This window comes from Plecotus auritus (assembly GCF_963455305.1).
Source record: "Plecotus auritus genome assembly, chromosome: 2".
Taxonomy (NCBI): Eukaryota; Metazoa; Chordata; class Mammalia; order Chiroptera; family Vespertilionidae; genus Plecotus; species Plecotus auritus.
The window spans coordinates 134,759,864-134,765,512 of record NC_137771.1 but is presented as its reverse complement, the minus strand read 5'-3'; the positions used below and the strand labels follow the sequence as shown (position 1 = coordinate 134,765,512).

The following is a 5,649-nucleotide window of genomic DNA, read 5'->3' as shown; positions in this document are numbered from 1 at the left end:
ATTTGAGAAACGTTCAACAGGGCCATCTGGAGTACATGAGCCAAAGCCAACCATCAAGGAATTAGGTCCCCCAGAAACGGACATGCCTTACTCTCCCCACATGCACTTAGTCATGGGGTGAGAACAGCCTATGCTCTCCATATTTGAGTACTGTGTGGTGTATTCTCATGATCACTGCCACATCTTCCTAAATTCTGTTTCTTTTAGATACAACATCATGTGTTGGTACAATAGGAAAACTGGAATTTAAATGTTCTGAATTCTACACTCCTAAGTTTTTCACCTTGATGAGATGTTTCTTTATAAAAGGTTAAGACTGGAACTTTTCTAATGCTTCCATGGCTTGTAAAATATGTAACTTCTCTGTGCAGTTGACAGAGCAAAAACTGTGTTTTCTAGTAGATGCTCTAGGGTGGCAGTACATCATCCCCTTCTCTTCCTCTACTGTAGAGACTATAGGTATTAATACTCACATTTCGGAAGGGTTCCCTTGCAAATAGGGGAGCTATTTCATACAGTTGTGGGGGGAAAATGTAAACAAATATCTTTTGGGCAGGAGAGTTAGGACTGGCTAGCTAGTGTGATACATAAACACATACTAGGACATTAAAGAATGCTAGAGTTAATCCCATATAATAAAAGGGTAATATGCAAATTCACCCTAATGGTGGAACAGCCAGGAACGACCAGTCACTATGGTGCGCACTGACCACCAGGGGGCAGACGCTCAATGCAGGAGCTGCCCCCTGGTGGTCAGTGTGCTACCACAAGGGGAGCTCCACTCAGCCACAAGCTGCGCTGACAGCTGGCTGCGAGTGAAACAACGGTGGCGGGAGCCTCTCCCATCTCCTTGGCAGCGCTAAGGACGTCCGACTGCCAGCTTAGGCACACTCCCCTAAGCCATCAGTTGGACATTCCCCAAGGGCTCCAGGGCTGCCAGAGGAATGTCTGACTGCCAGCTTAGGCCCATTCCCCCATGGGTCCTGGACTGCAAGAGGGCGCAGGCTAGGCTGAAGGACCCCCCGAGTGCACAAATTTTCATGCACTCTAGTATAATAATATTTGTACTTTTAGAAGGCCTCCTGGAGAATCAGTGTCTTAGATCTGAAACAATTTTTAAAATAAGGAGGCATCATTTTAAAAACTCCTCACTTTCAAAAGAGAATTTTGGGATTCGGAAACGGGAGCTGGAGGGGAGAGGGCCTGTGGATATGGAGTCAGGTCTAGGCAGTGTAGTTTCTAAAGAATGGTCTTGAAAGAACTTTTAGTAAAGCCATGGAATTTCAAATCATGCCCGCCCATTGGAAGATATTTTGGACCTGAGATCTGCATTTTCCAGGTTCTGGATGGGTGGCCTGATTAATTTTGAAGGGTGCTAAATGTGTTTACACTCAAGCCAGTTCAAAATGAAGTTCAATCCCTTTGTGACTTCTGACCGGAGCAAGAACTGTAAAAGGCATTTCAATGCACCTCCCCACATTCGAAGGAAGATTATGTCATCTCCTCTTTCCAAAGAGCTGAGACAGAAGTACAATGTTTGGTCCATGCCCATCCTAAAGGATGATGAAGTTCAGGTTGTTTGAGGACATTACAAGGGGCAGCAAATTGGCAAAGTAGTCCAGGTTTATAGGAAAAAATATGTCATCTACATTGAATGAGTGAAACGGGAGAAAGCTAATGGTACAACTGTTCATGTGGGCATTCACCCCAGCAAGGTGGTTATCACTAGACTAAAGCTGGACAAAGACCGCAAAAAGATCCTTGAAAGTAAAGCCAAATCTCGCCAAGTAGGAAAGGAAAAGGGAAAATACAAGAAGGAAACAATTGAGAAGATGCAGGAATAAAGTAATATTATATAAAACTTTCATTAAAAACTTAAAATGAAAAAAAATCCCTCACTTTCCATGAGGATGGCAGTTATAGACTCTGCATTTACTTATACTATAACCAATAAATAGCAGATTTTTGAGATTCTATGTTTAAAATAGTTTAGTCACATGAGTTTTGTTTGGGTTGAGTACATTGAGTCAGAAATATAGTTTTGAGGGGATTGAAAATGAAAGCAAAAATTTTCCAGATTTGTAGGTGTTATGTTGGAAGTGTTTTGTTTCTGATGAAAAAGACTTCTTTATTTTTGACTCTAATTTAGGATATTTTTATTTAAAATTTTTAAGACTAACAAAGGACCAATTTACACCATCTGCTTCAGTTTCACTCTGATGCAGATTTTCTCTACATTTTTTTTCCTTCTTTAAATAGATATTATGTTTGGCACCTTGTGCTTAAGTACATGTCTTCGAGTAAAAAATGCAGTTTGTCTGACTTCCTGTCAAACCAATATTTATTCACAAATATCTGTTTTGTTGCTTTCTCTCATCAAATCATACAGCACTTTTCCCATGTGAAGAGTTGGCTAGTTGTCGGTAGTGTGAGGTGCCAGCTGGAGTTTTTACAGTTTTTTGGTTGCCAGCTGCTTGCATGATGGACAAATTGTTCCCTGCCTTTAGGTTTACTTTTTTTTTTTCTTTTTAATGGAAGCGTATTCCTTTTGCTCTAATTAAGAGAGGACAGGTTATTGCCTCCTATACTCTACCTGTATACATTTTCATTGTTCGGTTAACAATAACAATAGCATTTCTTTTATAACTATTATCCTGGTGAACCATTCTTGAGACAAAGGCCAGCCAAATACTATCATGCATCTTTTTGTAAGCTAGCTTTTAAACATCTTCATTCATTGGAAGATCTGTTAGGATGGCACATATAAATAAGACAAATGTAGACTAGTTGCTGGAAGGGTAGACCAGGATATTTTACTCATCAAAGTATATTTCATATGGAGTTGCTGCTGCAGGACTCTCACATCTTGCCTGCCTCCTACTGCTGCTTTAGTAAAATGAGGCTTGGACCTGCCTATCCTAACTCAGCTTTGGGAATGTTTTACAATGAATTAGATGATCATAAAATCATTTTCTCTAAGTTATTTAACTACGAGAGGCCCGGTGCACAAAATTCATGCACTGGGAGGGGAGGTGGTCCCTCAGCCTAGCCTGTGTCTTCTCACAGTCCGGGATCCCTGCGATTGATCACTTCAAAGAGGGAGGCCCTGCCCACCTGCAGCAGCCTGCTGGTCAGTGGCCTGGGCCTCCCTCTTTGGGGCAATTGTGGAGCCCCCCTATTGATCGATCACCCTGCTCGTTGGTGGCCTGGGCCTCATTCTGCAGAGCGATCATGGGGCAATGGCCCGGCTCCCGACCAATCGCCTTGCACCTGCCTTGGCTGGCCTGGGGCCAGTGGGTGTCATAGTGTGGTTGTCCGAATGGGTGTCTGGATGGTCATTTCGCTGTTCAGCCGTTTGGTAGATTTGCATATTACATTTTATTATTATAGATATTTCTGAAATAAAAATTGAAATGTGAGTGGTGAGCAAGAAAAATCCGAGTATACTGAAAAGGTACTAATTTTTCTTGGCTATTTATTTGACTCTTTCATTTAGATAAGAATACTTCTGTTTGTCATTCTCTTTACAGAACATTTTTCAGCCTATGTGACAATTGAGACACAAAGTAATTTCAGAACTGATTACATAGAAAATTCTTAGTCTTAAAAGCGACCATATAAACAAATAGCCATTATCTTAAAGAGGCTTAAAATTGTATCTATTAACAATAAAGCTTCTATTCACTTTCAAGTGAAATCAGAAAAAATAAATAAAACTAAGTCATTATATACACAGTCTAAGAGTTTGGAAATAAAGATATTGCTGAATAGCAAAGCAGTGTTTCTAAATTCTTATATGTTAAAAATAAGAAGGATGTAATAGTAAGGTAATGTCCACTTATTAAAAATGTGACTATCAAATACCCCTTTCCCTAATACAAATCCTACCTAAGTGAGCTTAAAAAAAAAGTTGACCACTTTTCCCCAAGTGCATTTTTTAGCCAAATAGTTTACCAAGGAAAAGAATATCTATACTAATAAAAGGGTAATATGCTAATTAGACTGGGAGAACTTCCAGACACCCTTCTGGAGAAAGCCATGGTGGCGGGGCTGAGGCAGAGGCGTTTAGGGGTGATCAGGCTGGCAGGGGGGGCAGTTGGGGGTGATCAGGCAGAGTGGTTAGGGGCAATCAGGCAGGCAGGCAGATGAGTGGTTAGGAGCCAGCAGTCCTGGATTGGGAGAGGGATCTTTGACTGCCAGTTTAGGCCTGATCCCTGTGAAATCGGGCCTAAACCAGCAATCGGATATCCCCCGAGGTGTCCCAGATTGGAGAGGGTGCAGGCCAGGCTGAGGGATACCCCCCACCCCATGCACAAATTTCGTGCATCGGGCCACTAATTCACATAATAATTCATTAATTCACTCATTAAAAAAACACTTCTATGTAATCTGCTATGCATATCACCTATGTACATAATGCAAAATCAGTTTTATTTTAAGGTTTTAACTGTTTCTTTATTTCATTAACTTGAAAAGTAAGTACTACTTGAAGTGGTATCTTTTTAAAAATATGTGTATATTGATTTCAGAGAGGGATAGGGAAAGGGAGAGAAAGATAGAGATAGAAACATGAATGATGAGAGAGAATCATCCATCAGCTGCCTCCTGCATACCACCTATAGGGGATGAAGCTTGAACCACGATCTCAAAGTTCATGAGTAGACACTGAACCACTGAGTCACACTGGCCAGGCTGAAGTGGTATCTTGAGGGTGATATTGTAGATGTCAGTTTATCTTATGGATACCTCAGATAATGAAGAGTTGATAGTCTGCTTTATATGTCATATTTTAGAGAATCAGTTTAATATGATATCTTGAAAGTTTCTAAGTATTGTAAGAATTGAGTTAAACAGAAATTAAAAGGAAAGCTATAACAATGCTATTGTATTCTCCCTTCAGAAATTGTAAAATGTGGGACCATATGTTTGAAGTTATACTGGATCTAGATGTATGACAAAACGATTGTTTAGGTTTACTGTGCTATGAAGAAAAAAGTGTTCTGTAAGTGATCCATAGACACAATACAAGAATTTTGATGATTGAATATATTATTTCTTATGCATAACTACAAATATGTGTGTGGTTGTATAATATAATCATACTTGCCTTTCAGATTATTTGGAGTTTAATAAGCAGTTTATAGATATTTTTTCTTGAACCGATTAAGGGAGTGCCCTAGAATATATTTTAAACATAGTTATTTAAGAACACATGTCAAAATACCTATCATTTTGTTTTGTTTCATTTTAACCCACCCCTGAAAATATGGTAATTGATTTTTAGGGAGAGAGGAAAGCAGAGAGAGAGATAGAAACATCCATGTGAGAGAGAAACATTGATCTATTGCCTCCCTTAGCGCCTCATTTGGGAATCAAACCAGAAACCTAGGTAGGTGCCCTGATGGGAGTCAAACCCACAATCTTTTGGTGTATAGCATGATGCTCTTCTAAACAAGGGAACCACCTGATTGGGACTCTATCTCTCTATATTGACATAGATTCAGATCCTATGCACATTCATTATTTTATCTTCATTTTTTGATGCATAATGTACAAATCATTTACAAATATCAGTATTGCATTAAAAAATAAGGCTTTAAGCCTGGGTGGAGTGGCTCAGTTGATTGCACATAGTACTTTGCACCAAAA

General features: G+C 39.7%; 1 pseudogene across 1 annotated transcript; it reads left to right on the top strand.

Annotated features, from left to right (window-relative positions):
• Nucleotides 1-1,406: 1,406 nt before the first annotated feature.
• LOC308241921 (large ribosomal subunit protein uL24-like) lies at nucleotides 1,407-1,844 on the top strand (annotated as a pseudogene). The gene has a single exon. The product of its transcript is annotated as a large ribosomal subunit protein uL24-like (transcript).
• The last annotated feature ends 3,805 nt before the right edge of the window (nucleotides 1,845-5,649 follow it).